At 41.3% G+C, this 18,812-nt stretch overlaps 1 protein-coding gene across 1 annotated transcript in view; it reads left to right on the forward strand.

The window, feature by feature from the left end:
* The first annotated feature begins 5,840 nt into the window (after positions 1 to 5,840).
* The window catches only part of LOC128666128 (CD59 glycoprotein), a 101,278-nt gene continuing 88,306 nt past the window's right edge, over positions 5,841 to 18,812 (forward strand). The window contains exon 1 of the mRNA XM_053720542.1: positions 5,841 to 5,988. The gene's annotated coding sequence lies outside the window, so the exon portion shown is untranslated. The remainder of the gene's footprint in view (positions 5,989 to 18,812) is intronic.

Genomic DNA, 18,812 nt, shown 5'->3' on the forward strand with positions numbered 1-18,812 from the left:
ACATATGTATGTATGTAGCACACAGTGATGATGACATGTAATGAAACAGTAAGGTGCCAGTGTGACACATTACATATGTATGTATGTATGTATGTAGCACACAGTGATGATGACATGTAATGATACCAGTAAGGTACCAGTGTGACACATTACATATGTATGTATGTAGCACACAGTGATGATGACATGTAATGATACCAATAAGGTAACAGTGTGTGACACATTACATATGTATGTATGTAGCACACAGTGATGATGACATGTAATGATACAGTAAGTTGCCAGTGTGACACATTACATATGTATGTATGTAGCACACAGTGATGATGACATGTAATGATACCAGTAAGGTACCAGTGTGACACATTACATATGTATGTATGTAGCACACAGTGATGATGACATGTAATGATACCACTAAGGTGCCAGTGTGACACATTACATATGTATGTATGTAGCACACATAGATGATGACATGTAATGATACAGTAAGGTACCAGTGTGACACATTACATATGTATGTATGTAGCACACAGTGATGATGACATGTAATAATACAGTAAGGTACCAGTGTGACACATTACATATGTATGTATGTAGCACACAGTGATGATGACATGTAATTATACCAGTAAGGTACCAGTGTGACACATTACATATGTATGTATGTAGCACACAGTGATGATGACATGTAATGATACCAGTAAGGTACCAGTGTGACACATTACATATGTATGTATGTAGCACACAGTGATGATGACATGTAATGATACCAGTAAGGTGCCAGTGTGACACATTACATATGTATGTATGTAGCACACAGTGATGATGACATTTAATGATACCAGTAAGGTACCAGTGTGACACATTACATATGTATGTATGTATGTAGCACACATTGATGATGACATGTAATGATGCCAGTAAGGTGCCAATGTGACACTTTACATATGTATGTATGTAGCACACAGTGATGATGACATGTAATGATACAGTAAGGTACCAGTGTGACACATTACATATGTATGTATGTAGCACACAGGGATGATGACATGTAATGATACCAGTAAGGTACCAGTGTGACACATTACATATGTATGTATGTAGCACACAGTGATGATGACATGTAATAATACCAGTAAGGTACCAGTGTGACACATTACATATATATGTATGTATGTAGCACACAGTGATGATGACATGTAATGATACAGTAAAGTACCAGTGTGACACATTACATATGTATGTATGTAGCACACAGTGATGATGACATGTAATAATACCAGTAAGGTACCAGTGTGACACATTATATATGTATGTATGTATGTATGTATGTAGCACACAGAGATGATGACATGTAATAATACCAGTAAGGTACCAGTGTGACACATTAGATATGTATGTATGTAGCACACAGTGATGATGGCGTGTAATGATACCAATAAGGTAACAGTGTGTGACACATTACATATGTATGTATGTAGCACACAGTGATGATGACATGTAATGATACAGTAAGGTGCCAGTGTGACACATTACATATGTATGTATGTAGCACACAGTGATGATGACATGTAATGATACAGTAAGGTACCAGTGTGACACATTACATATGTATGTATGTAGCACACAGTGATGATGACATGTAATGATACTAGTAAGGTACCAGTGTGACACATTACATATGTATGTAGCACACAGTGATGATGACATGTAATGATACCAGTAAGGTACCAGTGTGACACATTACATATGTATGTATGTAGCACACAGTGATGATGACATGTAATGATACCAGTAAGGTGCCAGTGTGACACATTACATATGTATGTATGTAGCACACAGTGATGATGACATGTAATGATACCAGTAAGGTGCCAGTGTGACACATTACATATGTATGTATGTAGCACACAGTGATTATGACATGTAATTATACCAGTAAGGTACCAGTGTGACACATTACATATGTATGTATGTAGCACACAGTGATTATGACATGTAATTATACCAGTAAGGTACCAGTGTGACACATTACATATGTATGTATGTAGCACACAGTGATGATGACATGTAATGATACCAGTAGGTACCAGTGTGACACATTACATATGTATGTATGTAGCACACAGTGATGATGACATGTAATGATACCAGTAAGGTACCAGTGTGACACATTACATATGTATGTATGTATGTATGTAGCACACAGTGATGATGACATGTAATGATACCAGTAAGGTACCAGTGTGACACATTACATATGTATGTATGTATGTATGTAGCACACAGTGATGATGACATGTAATGATACCAGTAAGGTACCAGTGTGACACATTACATATGTATGTATGTAGCACACAGTGATGATGACATGTAATGATGTAATGATACCAGTAAGGTACCAGTGTGACACATTACATATGTATGTATGTAGCACACAGTGATGATGACATGTAATGATACCAGTAAGGTACCAGTGTGACACATTACATATGTATGTATGTAGCACACAGTGATGATGACATGTACTGATACCAATAAGGTAACAGTGTGTGACACATTACATATGTATGTATGTAGCACACAGTGATGATGACATGTAATGAAACAGTAAGGTGCCAGTGTGACACATTACATATGTATGTATGTATGTATGTAGCACACAGTGATGATGACATGTAATGATACCAGTAAGGTACCAGTGTGACACATTACATATGTATGTATGTAGCACACAGTGATGATGACATGTAATGATACCAATAAGGTAACAGTGTGTGACACATTACATATGTATGTATGTAGCACACAGTGATGATGACATGTAATGATACAGTAAGTTGCCAGTGTGACACATTACATATGTATGTATGTAGCACACAGTGATGATGACATGTAATGATACCAGTAAGGTACCAGTGTGACACATTACATATGTATGTATGTAGCACACAGTGATGATGACATGTAATGATACCACTAAGGTGCCAGTGTGACACATTACATATGTATGTATGTAGCACACATAGATGATGACATGTAATGATACAGTAAGGTACCAGTGTGACACATTACATATGTATGTATGTAGCACACAGTGATGATGACATGTAATAATACAGTAAGGTACCAGTGTGACACATTACATATGTATGTATGTAGCACACAGTGATGATGACATGTAATTATACCAGTAAGGTACCAGTGTGACACATTACATATGTATGTATGTAGCACACAGTGATGATGACATGTAATGATACCAGTAAGGTACCAGTGTGACACATTACATATGTATGTATGTAGCACACAGTGATGATGACATGTAATGATACCAGTAAGGTGCCAGTGTGACACATTACATATGTATGTATGTAGCACACAGTGATGATGACATTTAATGATACCAGTAAGGTACCAGTGTGACACATTACATATGTATGTATGTATGTAGCACACATTGATGATGACATGTAATGATACCAGTAAGGTGCCAATGTGACACTTTACATATGTATGTATGTAGCACACAGTGATGATGACATGTAATGATACAGTAAGGTACCAGTGTGACACATTACATATGTATGTATGTAGCACACAGGGATGATGACATGTAATGATACCAGTAAGGTACCAGTGTGACACATTACATATGTATGTATGTAGCACACAGTGATGATGACATGTAATAATACCAGTAAGGTACCAGTGTGACACATTACATATATATGTATGTATGTAGCACACAGTGATGATGACATGTAATGATACAGTAAAGTACCAGTGTGACACATTACATATGTATGTATGTAGCACACAGTGATGATGACATGTAATAATACCAGTAAGGTACCAGTGTGACACATTATATATGTATGTATGTATGTATGTATGTATGTAGCACACAGAGATGATGACATGTAATAATACCAGTAAGGTACCAGTGTGACACATTAGATATGTATGTATGTAGCACACAGTGATGATGGCGTGTAATGATACCAATAAGGTACCAGTGTGACATATGACATATGTATGTATGTAGCACACAGTGATGATGGCGTGTAATGATACCAATAAGGTAACAGTGTGTGACACATTACATATGTATGTATGTAGCACACAGTGATGATGACATGTAATGATACAGTAAGGTGCCAGTGTGACACATTACATATGTATGTATGTAGCACACAGTGATGATGACATGTAATGATACAGTAAGGTACCAGTGTGACACATTACATATGTATGTATGTAGCACACAGTGATGATGACATGTAATGATACTAGTAAGGTACCAGTGTGACACATTACATATGTATGTAGCACACAGTGATGATGACATGTAATGATACCAGTAAGGTACCAGTGTGACACATTACATATGTATGTATGTAGCACACAGTGATGATGACATGTAATGATACCAGTAAGGTGCCAGTGTGACACATTACATATGTATGTATGTAGCACACAGTGATGATGACATGTAATGATACCAGTAAGGTGCCAGTGTGACACATTACATATGTATGTATGTAGCACACAGTGATTATGACATGTAATTATACCAGTAAGGTACCAGTGTGACACATTACATATGTATGTATGTAGCACACAGTGATTATGACATGTAATTATACCAGTAAGGTACCAGTGTGACACATTACATATGTATGTATGTAGCACACAGTGATGATGACATGTAATGATACCAGTAGGTACCAGTGTGACACATTACATATGTATGTATGTAGCACACAGTGATGATGACATGTAATGATACCAGTAAGGTACCAGTGTGACACATTACATATGTATGTATGTATGTATGTAGCACACAGTGATGATGACATGTAATGATACCAGTAAGGTACCAGTGTGACACATTACATATGTATGTATGTATGTATGTAGCACACAGTGATGATGACATGTAATGATACCAGTAAGGTACCAGTGTGACACATTACATATGTATGTATGTAGCACACAGTGATGATGACATGTACTGATACCAATAAGGTAACAGTGTGTGACACATTACATATGTATGTATGTAGCACACAGTGATGATGACATGTAATGAAACAGTAAGGTGCCAGTGTGACACATTACATATGTATGTATGTATGTAGCACACAGTGATGATGACATGTAATGATACCAGTAAGGTACCAGTGTGACACATTACATATGTATGTATATAGCACACAGTGATGATGACATGTAATGATACAGTAAGGTACCAGTGTGACACATTACATGTGTATGTATGTAGCACACAGTGATGATGGCATGTAATGATACCAGTAAGGTACCAGTGTGACACATTACATATGTATGTATGTAGCACACAGTGATGATGACATGTAATGATACAGTAAGGTACCAGTGTGACACATTACATATGTATGTATGTAGCACACAGTGATGATGACATGTAATGATACCAGTAAGGTACCAGTGTGACACATTACATATGTATGTATGTAGCACACAGTGATGATGACATGTAATGATACCAGTAAGGTACCAGTGTGACACATTACATATGTATGTATGTAGCACACAGTGATCATGACATGTAATGATACCAGTAAGGTACCAGTGTGACACATTACATATGTATGTAGGTAGTACACAGTGCACATGAGCGCGCACGAACACATCACGTTAGTGTTAAGTCTCACTGTGGGATTGTTTGTAAAACCACGCCTACTAAACATAACCACGCCCAAATCTCCTATTTCATTATCATTCAGCACAACGAACGTATCTCTGGCTAACAAAATCTGCATCTCGCTCCTAACCTGCCAGACTCCTCCCCGGAACCTTCATAATCAACTGACTAGGGGAGGAGCGGGGCTGTAGAATCTGTAGGCGGGGTTTGCAGAATTAGACGGTGACAGACGAGAAATAATTAGCGATTCTTCAAAAATTCATAGCGATCATAAGACCACTAGCTTTACCGTCTGAGTAAGTATCTGGGAAAACGGTGTATGCACTGTGTCGTGGGGTGTATGCACACGCAGGGCAGGGGATAATACTGGTGTATGTACACGGTCAGGTGGTATACTGCTGTATGTACAGGGTCAGGGGGGAATACTGGTGTATGTACAGGGTCAGGTGGTATACTGGTGTATGTACAGGGTCAGGTGGTATACTGGTGTATGTACAGGGTCAGGTGGTATACTGGTGTATGTACAGAGTCAGGGGGCAATACTGGTGTATTTACATGGTCAGGTGGTATACTGGTGTATGTACAGGGTCAGGGGGGAATACTGGTGTATGTACAGGGTTGGGGGGGGTACTGTTGTATGTACAGGGTCAGGGGGGGAATACTGTTGTATGTACAGGTTTGGGGGGGGGGGGTACTGTTGTATGTACAGGGTCAGGGGGGGAATACTGTTGTATGTACAGGGTCAGGGGGGGAATACTGTTGTATGTACAGGGTCAGGGGGGGAATACTGTTGTATGTACAGGGTCAGGGGGGGAATACTGTTGTATGTACAGGGTCAGGGGGGGAATACTGTTGTATGTACAGGGTCAGGGGGGGAATACTGTTGTATGTACAGGGTCAGGGGAGGAATACTGTTGTATGTACAGGGTCAGGGGAGGAATACTGTTGTATGTACAGGGTCAGGGGAGGAATACTGTTGTATGTACAGGGTCAGGGGAGGAATACTGTTGTATGTACAGGGTCAGGGGAGGAATACTGTTGTATGTACAGGGTCAGGGGAGGAATACTGTTGTATGTACAGGGTCAGGGGAGGAATACTGTTGTATGGTCAGGGGAGGAATACTGTTGTATGTACAGGGTCAGGGGAGGAATACTGTTGTATGGTCAGGGGAGGAATACTGTTGTATGGTCAGGGGAGGAATACTGTTGTATGTACAGGGTCAGGGGAGGAATACTGTTGTATGTACAGGGTCAGAGGTTAACAGGAGAGATAAAGGAAGGCGCAGCCTGTATCTCTTCCATGGCGTGGGATCCCCCCTCCTGTAAAGCCCTGGGGGGGAATAATAACCAGAAAGGAACTCTCCTGAGTGAAGAGGCAGAGAAAGGAATGTTGTCGCCTCTTCACTTTTGTGCCTCTGCTTTACAAAAACTAAAGTGATAGGGTGAACAAGGCTACTTTAGTGCAATAAAATGATTTGTTGTAATAGTCTCTGCAGCTGAGGGGTTGTCTCACTGTCGGCTGCTATTGATTTCCAGGGTATCTCTGGTGAAGTCATTGCTGCAGCGTTACTGGCCTTATGGGGCTTTTTCCAGTCACTACAGGGGTGTTTTCCTGACCTTACGGGGGCGTTTTCTACAACATTCACCGTTAATGTCTGCAGAACCATTAGAAAAAGGAACATGAAGTGCAAACAGAAATGTTGTATTATTATTATTGCTTGTATAACTGTGTTTAACCCTTACAAAATCAGTCCAGAGCAGCAAAGCACTACTGGGAGCTAGCTGAGCCAATGACAAGAGGCATATGCGTGTAGCCACCAATCGGCAGCTGGCTTCCAGTACTACTGCTCCTGAGCCTATTTATGTGTAGTAGTCTCCTAGAACTGCTGCTCTTTCTTAATAATACAAGTCCCCCCCCCCCCCCCATTGTGTCTGATCCTCAGTTCCTATAGCCCGTAGTGCTGCTGCTTGTCTGTAGATGTCCAGTGACGTAATTGGCACAGGCGGGTACTGTGCATGTTTCTCAATAACCTGTGACACTTCTCTAACTGTATATATTATCTGCTAATCTTTATTGTCCTGACAGTAAATTCCTTTGCTAGTGGTTCAGTGAAACGCTGCACTTAGTAATGCTTGGAATGAAGACGTTTGTACACTCGTATATACATGTGATCTTAGCATGAAAAATAGGGACTGTCTACTCAAAAATATTCTCCCCTTTAATTTGTTCCCATTGGTCCACTTTACCTGCCGGAGTGTATTAAATTGTTTACAAGTATTTACTTACCCTTATTTTGGCTTTGAAGCAGTTGATTTAGCCTGTGGTATCCCCACCTATTTTGAAAGTTTCTGACCTTAGGTCAAAGCTATAGATGAGCTGTGTAAACACAGTCAGCAAAAGAAATTACACTCCCTGTGGGGTATAGAAGAGATAAGGTAATACAATTTAAATTTTCCCTTGTTCTCTATAAGTATTAGTCTTTGGTTTACTGACAGATATAAGATAAAGAAGCATGTATATGTACACAATGTGATAAAGTAATGAGATCTGACTATACCTACAACCTATTAGGTTGTGACTTCAAAACACAAAATCAGCTAATTCATATACACAAACTTTAAAAAGCAAATCTCATACATTTTATAGTCTGCAGCTGGTTACGAAAGTAATTGGAAACATATTAAAGGAAAAACATTTTATACTGTCCCTTTAATGTCTCCATGTCAGGTTTTCTGGTTATAGTATTTTACTGCACTATCTAGTAATTTAGTTGCATGTGCAATAAAATACATTTATTATTGTAGTTTTATATGACTGACAGGAGCTGCCAATCGTCGGATGGGGTGTGGGGCTGCAGGGCATTGGTCTGATCTGAAGTTTGGGTGTATAACTGATGGGCGGCAGATAGTAGGGACTGAGGTGAAATCTGGTGAGGGCATATGCCTAAATATAAAACTTCACAAACACAGAAGCAAGGTGTCTGACGCGTTTCCCCCCCTCTAGTGGCGCTTCATCAAAGTGCCACTAGAGGGCGGGAAACGCGTCAGGCACCTTGCTTCTGTGTTTGAAGTTTTATTTTTATGCAATAAATTTGCTAAGTTTGGCATTTATACTGTGTGCGGCTCTTCTGTTTTGGATTTGACTTTGGGCGGATGGTTCCTGCACCCCAGAGCCTTGCACCTTGCCAGTATTGAGAGCTGAACTGCTGGAGGACTCTGCTGCCGCTATTGCGGATGACGTCATCTCTACGGGACAATTCTCAGTGGTGTGTATTGTTAGCTGTCTCAGCTACAACTCTTTACTTTCTGAGGGCATATGCCTACAGGCCCAGGGGTGGCATCTCAGATCTGATGTTGGCAATGGCATATGACTGACTTAGACTGTAGGGGGGTTTAGTCTGGTTTGAGCATATGACTAACAGGGAATGCAAGGTGTTGGGTCTGGTTTGGGCATTTGCCAGGGAATGCATGGAGTTGGGTCTGGTTTGGACATATGATTTACAGAAATAGAGAGAAGCGCTCAACCTGGGAACGAACAATGGCATAATAGCTTGTTCTATGGCTAGCTAGTTCTTTTTGCTCAATATGTGCCTTTCACAGAGAAGAACTTTCCTGTAGCATATCAGTCTGATCCTGACTTAACAGTGCAGTCCAGCCCTGAAATACCAGGCAATCCCTCTCTGAACAAGGGAAATGGCAAAACCCCAGACGTACATTTCGGCCTAGTGTGGGCCTCGTCAGTGAGGTGCAGCTATATCCCTCTAGGCACACTGAGCAACGGGTCCATGTCTGGATTCCCGCATCACACTTAGGGAGACTACCCTAAGAGTCGTAATTTGCATAATTATGTTAAGTCAGGATCAGACTGATATGCTACAGGAAAGTTCTTCTCTGTGAAAGGCACATGCTGAGCAAAAAAGAGGCTACTTCTTGGGTGGTAACTAGCCATAGAACAAGCTATTATGTGGTTGTTCGTTCCCAGGTTGAGCGCTTCTGTTTTTATTTATGCAAATTATGACCCTGAGGAAAGTCTCCCTAAGGGTGATGCAGGAAGCCAGATGTGGACCCGTTGCTCAGTGTGCCTAGAGGGATATGGCTGCACCTCACTGACGAGACCCACAATAGGCTAAAACTTACGTCTGGGGTTTTGCCGTTTCTCTCATTCAGAGATGGATTGCCTGGTATTTCGGGGCCGGACTGCACTGTTAAGTCAGGATCAGACTGATATGCTACAGGAAAGTTCTTCTCTGTGAAAGGCACATTTTGAGCAAAAAGAGACTGCTTCTTGGGTAGTAACTAGCCATAGAACAAGCAATTATGCGGTTGTTCGTTCCCAGGTTGAGCACTTCTCTGTTTTTTATATATGATTTACAGAGACTGCAATATGTTGTGTCTGGTTTGGGCACATGACAGGGACCACAGGGAGTTGAGTCTGATGTGGGCATATGACTGATGGGGACTGCAGGGGGTTGGGTCTTGTTGGGGCATATGACTGACATTGAATGCAGGGTGATGGGTTTAGTTTGGGCAAATGACTGACAGGGACTGCAGGGAGTTGGGTCTGGTTTGGATGTTAATCAAATCAATTTAAATCACTAGTCAGTAAAACTTGATTTAGATCATGGTTTTCTACATAAAGGTTTCATTTTTAGAATAATAACTTTTTTAAATTATTTTTCCAGTTTTATCAGAAAATTACTGATTTAGTTTTATACCAGTGTTAATTTTGTTGACTAAAACAATTCTGGGGCCCGATCCGATCTGCAGCGTCGCCCGCAAAATCCGGCGACACCAAATTTTGCGCGGGTTTTGTATCACATATACGGCGTAACATAGAAGTTACGCTCGTATATTTCACCCTTCGGCCGTAGTTTTTTGGCCCATAGAGTGATATACAAAACCCGTGCACCTATATTAAATATATTACACCCTAATCTGAACCCCCCCTACACCGCCGCCACCTATATTAAATATATTACCCCCTAATCTGATCCCCCTACACCGCTGCCAGCTACATTAAATATATTAACCCCTAATCTGATCCCCCCCCCCTACACCGCCGCCACCTATATTAAATATATTACTCCCTAAACCCAAGTCTAACCCTAACACCCCCTAACTTAATTATTCTTTAAATAAATCTAAATAATATTAATATTAACTAAATTATTCCTATTTAAAAATAAATACCTATAAAATAAACCCTAAGATAGCTACAATATAATTAATAATTACATTGTAGCTATTTTAGGGTTTATATTTATTTTACAGGTAACTTTGTATTTATTTTAACTAGGTACAATAGCTATTAAATAGTTAATAACTATTTAATAGCTACCTAGTTAAAATAATTCCAAAATTACCTGTAAAATAAATATAAACCCTAAAATAGCTACAATGTAATTATTAATTATATTGTAGCTATCTTAGGGTTTATTTTATAGGTATTTATTTTTAAATAGGAATAATTTAGTCAATATTAATATTATTTAGATTTATTTAAAGAATAATTAAGTTAGGGGGTGTTAGGATTAGACTTAGGTTTAGGGGGTAATATATTTAAGATAGGTGGCGGCGGTGTAGGGGGATTGAATTAGGGGGTAATAAATTTAAGATAGGTGGCGGCGGTGTAGGGGGGTCAGATTAGGGGGTAATAAATTTAAGATAGGTGGCGGCGGTGTAAGGGGGGGTCAGATTAGGGGGTAATACATATAATATAGGTGGCGCCGGGGTCCGGGAGCGGCGGCTTAGGGGTTAATACATTTATTGTTAGGAGTGAGAGGGGGGATTGCGGATAGAGGGGTATACGTGTCGGGCTATTTTTGGGAGGCGTGTTAAACAGTTACGGGAGATTTAATACTTTAGTTAGTTTTTGTAGGCGACGGCAGTTTCTAAAGTGCCGTAAGTCACTGGCGACTCCAGAGATTTGTACTTACGCTTATTTCTGGACATCGCTAGTTTGTCCGACTTACGGCACTTTAGCAACTGCCGGCGCCGTATATGTAATACCCCGATGTGCGAGGTGAAACTGCGGGCGGTGCGGGTTACCTAATTTGCGCCGAAAAGTACACCGTATATCGGATTGCGCCCCTGATGACTAAAGTGCGACTAAAACTAAAATACCATCTTAGTCAAAAGACTGACTAAAACTAAATCCAAATTTACACTTAATGCAAGGTTTTATAATCTGTCCATATCTAATTCTATCATGTCTAAACTGTTCTTTTGTCATTTTGGGCAAATGACTGACAGGGACTGTAGGGGGTTGGATCTGGTTTGGGCATATGACTGACGTAGACTGCAGGGGGTTTGGGCCTATGACTGACAGGGAATACAGGGGTCTTGTTTGGGCATATGACTGATGGGGACTTCAGGGGGTTGGGTCGGATGTGGACATATGACTGACGGGTACTGCAGGGGGTTTGGTCTGGTTTTGATATATGACTGATGGGGACTGCAGGGGGTTGGGTCTGGTTTGGATGTTAATCAAATCAATTTAAATCACTAGTCAGTAAAACTTGATTTAGATCATGGTTTTCTACATAAAAGTTTCATTTTTAGAATAATAACTTTTTAAATTATTTTTCCAGTTTTATCAAATAATAACTGATTTAGTTTTATACCAGTGTTAATTTCGTTGACTAAAACAATTCTGATGACTAAAACTAAATCAAAATATAAACTTAATGCAATGTTTTATAATCAGTCCATATCTAATTATATCATATCTAAACTGCCCCCCGAGAGCTAAGAAAGGAAATGTACCGTTACTGTAATAAATTGCTCCACAGTGAACTGTTTCAAAATGGATTCAGTGCTGAAGGCAGTAACTTCAGCACCAGACCCATTTTACAACGTTCCCTGTACTGTGAAAAAGCAGGAAGGGCGGGCTACGGCTGCCTTTGCAAAGTCGTCGACTAAAAGTACTACATTTACCACCGGCACCTGTACTATCCTGTATGCACTGTCACTATGCAGGGTGTTGCTATGCAGCAAAGTAAAGCGCTAATGTTGCCCGCCCACCTGGCCCTCAATCATCTTTGGGAAACTGTAATTCCCAGAGTTAACTGGCGTGACAATGCCAATACTTGTTCCATGTGCGCTACGGTATGTGCTTGCGGACAGGACTGGAGCGGGAACAGTTGAATGAGGGGGCTGAGCCGTTGCAGCATGGTTGGAATTCAACACTTATTGGCATTTGCTTGAGAGGAATCTGGATGATAACTTCCCACAGTATAAGCTGCGAGGTAAGACAGACTTCAGAGGAACACTGGAATGTTGCTGGGAGTGGCAGGGCAAGGTATAAAGTCTGGTCAGAATGCTTGGAGGTGCGCCCAAATCTTTGTGACGGACAGAGCTACTGCCTGTAAAGCTTTCTAACCAGCATTAGTACAGCTGCCATTTTTTTCCATAAATTGGTCTAATTGATATTTGATTGTATTTACCACTGCTGCATTTTGTACTCCTTGCCTCTCAAATTGCTTCTAAAATCCCTTGCCTGCCCTACATAATTTGCCCCAGAAGCTGTATAAAATATTGGAATATACTAGAAAGCTTTATATTTTGGTTTTTGTAGTGCTGTCCTGGCACAATTTTCTTCTTGGCATAGTTAATCTCAATAAAGTTTCCTTTGCACCGGAACACTTAAAGGGACACTAAACACAATTTTTTTTTCTTTCATGATTCAGATAGAGCAGCAATTTTAAGCAACTTTCTAATTTACGCCTGTTATCAATTTTTTTCATTCTCTTCCTATCTTTATTTAAAAAGAAAGAATGTAAAGCTTAAAGGGACCCTCAAGTCAAAATTAAACTTTCATTATTCAGATAGAGCATGCAATTTTAAACAACTTTCCAATTTACTTTCATTGCCAAAATGTGCACAGTCTTTTTATATTTAAACTTTTTGAGCCATCAGCTCCTACTGAGCATTTGCAAGAATTCACAGAATAAGCGTGTGTGCATTTGTGATTGGCTGATGGCTGTCACATGGTAGAGGGGGAGTGGAAATACATAACTTTCTCTTGTAAAGGTGTATCCAGTCCACGGGTTCATCCATTACTTGTGGGATATTCTCCTTCCCAACAGGAAGTTGCAAGAGAACACCCACAGCAGAGCTGTCTATATAGCTCCTCCCCTAACTGCCACCCTCAGTCATTCTCTTGCGACTCTCGACAAGAAAGGAAGTATCAAGAGATATGTGGTGACTTAGTGTAGTTTTTACCTTCAATCAAGAGTTTGTTATTTTTAAACGGTACCGGCGTTGTACTGTTTTACTCTCAGGCAGAAATTGGAAGAAGAATCTGCCTGGAGGTTGATGATCTTAGCGGTTTGTAACTAAGATCCATTACTGTTCTCACACATAACTGAAGAGTATGGAAAGAAAACTTCAGTTGGGGGGACGGTTTTCAGATCACCTGCTTTGAGGTATGTTCAGTATATTTTTTTCTAGAGAGATAAGGTCTAGAAAATGCTGACAGTGCCTGTTATATTTGACGTAAGCCTGGTACAGTGATTTAACGACTGGGATCATGCTTACAAGATAAAGGTAATATTCATGTTAACTCTCATATTACTTAGTGTAAAAACGTTCGCATAACTTACAAAAAAAAGTTTTTTCTCTGAGGGTGATAAATCTTTATTTGGGGCCTAGTTTTCCACATGGCTAGTTAGATTACTACTAGGAGTACTTTTTTAAGGCCCTCTGACATTGAGTGCATGGTGGGAGGGGCCTATTTTCGCGCACTTTATGCGCAGTTGATATTTCGACTGAGACATCCAGCTTCCCTAAAGGAGTCCTCTGGCATCTCGGACCACTATAGGGTTTTTTTCCTGCAAAAGTAGTGTTTAAGGGCAGGTAGGAGCCACAGCAGAGCTGTGGCAGTGTGTTTGACTCCTTTTTTTTTTTTTTTTTTTTTTTTTTTTTTAAGGGTTTTACCGTTTTTCTAATCCGGTTTGGGGCCTAAGGGGTTAATCATCCATTTGCAAGTGGGTGCAATGCTGCTTTAGTCTCTTATACACACTGTAAAAATTTCGTAGCGTTTACTACTTTTTAACACTGTTTTGCAGTTTATGTGGTAGTTTTTTTTTCTCTTAAAGGCACAGTACTGTTTTTGTTTAATTGCTTTTTCACATTTATTAAAGTGTTTTTCAAGCTTGTTGGTCTCATTACTAGTCTGTTAAACATGTCTGACATAGAGGAAACTCCTTGTTCATTATGTTTAGAAGCCATTGTGGAACCCCCTCTTAGAATGTGTACCAAATGCACTGACCTTTCTATAAGTTATAAAGACCATATTATGGCTTTTAAAGATTCATCACCAGAGGTTTCTCAGACTGATAAAAGGGAGCTTAAACCACCTAGCGCTCCTAATGTGTCAGAACCTATATCTCCTGCGCAAGTGACGCCAAGTACATCTGGCGCGTCCAATGCGTTTATCTTACAAGACATGGCGGCAGTTATGAATCATACCCTCACAGAGGTATTGTCCAAACTGCCAGGGTTACAAGGAAAGCGAGACAGCTCTGGGGCTAGAACAAATACAGAGCTTTCTGACGCTTTAGTAGCTATGTCTGATATACCCTCACAATGTACAGAAGCCGAAGCAGGAGAGCTTCTATCTGTGGGTGACATTTCTGATTCAGGGAAGGCGTTACTTCAGTCTGACTCTGAAATGACAGCATTTAAATTTATGCTTGAACACCTCCGCTTGTTTCTCAGGGAGGTTTTAGCGACTCAGGATGACTGTGACACCATTGTAGTCCCAGAGAAATTGTGTAAAATGGACAAATACTTTGCAGTGCCTATTTACACTAATGTTTTTCCAATCCCCAAGAGGTTTTCAGAAATTATTACGAAAGTGTACCGTTCTCTCCCCCTCCTGCTTTTAAAAAGATGTTTCCCATAGATGCTGCTACACGGGACTCGTGGCAGACGGTCCCTAAGGTGGAGGGAGCAGTCTCTACCCTAGCTAAGCGTACAACTATCCCCTTCGAGGACAGTTATACTTTCCTAGATTCAATGGTCAGCTGACGTTACTTCAAAGTCTAAGCTTCTCAACATCCCCTTCAAAGGGCAGACTCTATTCGGGCCTGGACTGAAGGAGATCATTTCTGATATTACTGGAGGAAAAGGCCATGCCCCTCCCCAGGATAGGTCCAACAAATTAAGGACCAAACAGACTCATTTTCGTTCCTTTCGAAACTTCAAGAGTGGCGCAGCTTCAACTTCCTCTCCTGCAAAACAAGAAGGAAATTTTGCCCAGTCCAAGCCAGTCTGGAGACCTAACCAGGCTTGGAACAAGGGAAAGCAGGCCAAAAAACCTGCTGCTGCCTCTAAGACAGCATGAAGGAGTAGCCCCCGATCCGGGACTGAATCTAGTTGGGGGCAGACTTTCTCTCTTCGCCCAGGCTTGGGCAAGAGACGTCCAGGATCCCTGGGCTCTGGAGATTGTTTCCCAGGGATATCTTCTGGATTTCAAAGCCTCATCTCCAAAGGGGAGATTTCATCTCTCACAATTATCTGCAAACCAGATAAAGAGAGAGGCATTCTTACGTTGCGTTCAAAACCTTCTGGTTATGGAAGTGATCCACCCAGTTCCAAGGGAGGAACAGGGGCAAGGATTCTATTCAAATCTGTTTATAGCCCCCAAAAAGAGGGAACTTTAAGACCTATCTTGGATCTCAAGATCCTAAACAAATTTCTCAGGGTCCCATCCTTCAAGATGGAGACTATTTGAACCATCCTACCTATGATCCAGGAGGGTCAATATATGACTACCGTGGACTTAAAGGAGGCTTATCTCCACATTCCGATACACAGAGATCATCATCGGTTTCTCAGGTTTACCTTCCTAGACGGGCATTACCAGTTTGTGGCTCTTCCCTTCGGGTTACCCACGGCACCAAGAATCTTTACGAAGGTTCTAGGGTCCCTACTGGTGGCTCGAAGGCCACAAGGCATAGCGGTGGCTCCTTACCTAGACGACATTCTGATACAGGCGTCAAATTTTCAAATCGCCAAGTCCCATACGGACATTGTTTTGGCATTCCTGAGGTCTCATGGGTGGAAGGTGAACGAAGAAAAGAGTTCTCTCTCCCCTCTCACAAGAGTTTACTTCCTAGGAACTCTGATAGATTCAGTAGAAATGAAGATTTTTCTGACTGAGGTCAGGTTGTCAAAGCTTCTAACTTCCTGCCGTGCTCTTTATTCCACTTCTCAGCCGTCAGTGGCTCAGTGTATGGAAGTAATCGGCTTAATGGTAGCGGCAATGGACATAGTTCCGTTTGCCCGCCTACATCTCAGACCACTGCAACTTTGCATGCTCAATCAGTGGAATGGGGATTACACAGATTTGTCCCCTATGCTAAATCTGGATCAAGAGACCAGGGATTCTCTTCTCTGGTGGCTATCTCGGGTCCATCTGTCCAGGGGAATGAGTTTCCGCAGGCCAGAAGGGACTATAGTGACGACAGATGCCAGCCTTCTGGGCTGGGGCGCAGTCTGGAACTCCCTGAAGGCTCAGGGTTTGTGGACTCAGGAGGAAGCCCTCCTTCCGATAAACATTCTGGAACTAAGAGCGATATTCAATGCTCTTCAGGCTTGGCCTCGGCTAGCTGCTGTCAGGTTCATCAGATTTCAGTCGGACAACATCACAACTGTAGCCTATATCAACCATCAGGGGGTACAAGGAGTCCCCTGGCAATGATGGAGGTTTCCAAGATAATCCTATGGGCAGAGGTTCACTCTTGCCAACTCTCAGCTATCCATATCCCAGGAGTAGAGAACTGGGAGGCGGATTTCCTAAGTCGGCAGACTTTTCATCCGGGGGAGTGGGAGCTCCATCCGGAGGTATTTGCCCAGTTGATTCAACTATGGGGCAAACCAGAACTGGATCCCATGGCGTCTCGTCAGAACGCCAAGCTTCCTCGTTACGGGTCCAGGTCCAGGGATCCCAAGGCAGCGCTGATAGATGCTCTAGTAGCGCCCTGGTCCTTCAGCCTGGCTTATGTGTTTCCACCGTTTCGTCTGATTGCCAAGATCAAGCAGGAGAGAGCTTCAGTGATTTTGATAGCTCCTGCGTGGCCTCGCAAGACTTGGTATGCAGACCTGGTGGACATGTCATCCTTTCCACCATGGACTCTGCCGCTAAGGCAGGACCTTCTACTTCAAGGTCCTTTCAAACATCCAAATCTAATTTCTCTGCGTCTGACTGCTTGGAGATTGAACGCTTGATTCTATCAAAGCGTGTTTTTTCTGAATCAGTCATTGATACCTTAATTCATATCATAAGATATGGTGTAAATATCTTCATTGGTGTGAATCCAAGGGTTACTCATGGAGTAAAGTCAGGATTCCTAGAATCTTATCCTTTCTCCAAGAGGGATTGGAGAAAGGATTGTCAGCTAGTTCCTTAAAGAGACAGATTTCTGCTCTGTCTATTCTTTTGCACAAACGTCTGGCTGAGGTTCCAGACGTTCAGGCGTTTTGTCAGGCTTTAGTTAGAATTAAGCCTGTGTTTAAACCTGTTGCTCCGCCATGGAGTTTAAATTTAGTTCTTAAAGTTCTTCAAGGGGTTCCGTTTGAACCTTTGCATTCCATAGATATTAAACTTTTATCTTGGAAAGTTCTGTTTTTAGTAGCTATCTCCTCGGCTCGAAGAGTTTCGGAGTCATCTGCTTTACAGTGTGATTCCCCTTATCTGATTTTCCATGCAGATAAGGTAGTTTTGCGTACCAAACCAGGGTTTCTTCCTAAGGTAGTATCTAATAAGAACATCAATCAGGAGATTGTTGTTCCTTCTTTATGTCCTAATCCTTCCTCAAAGAAGGAACATCTTTTACACAATCTTGATGTGGTTCGTGCTTTAAAGTTTTATTTACAAGCTACGAAGGATTTTCGTCAAACATCTGCTTTGTTTGTTGTCTACTTTGGACAGAGGAGAGGCCAGAAGGCTTCGGCAACTTCTTTCTTTTTGGCTGAGAAGCATAATCCGCTTAGCTTATGAGACTGCTGGCCAGCAGCCTCCTGAAAGAATTACAGCTCATTCCACTAGAGTGGTGGCTTCCACATGGGCCTTTAAAAATGAGGCCTCTGTTGAACAGATTTGTAAGGCGGCGAC

This window comes from Bombina bombina, chromosome 7 (assembly GCF_027579735.1).
Source record: "Bombina bombina isolate aBomBom1 chromosome 7, aBomBom1.pri, whole genome shotgun sequence".
Classification (NCBI taxonomy): domain Eukaryota; kingdom Metazoa; phylum Chordata; class Amphibia; order Anura; family Bombinatoridae; genus Bombina; species Bombina bombina.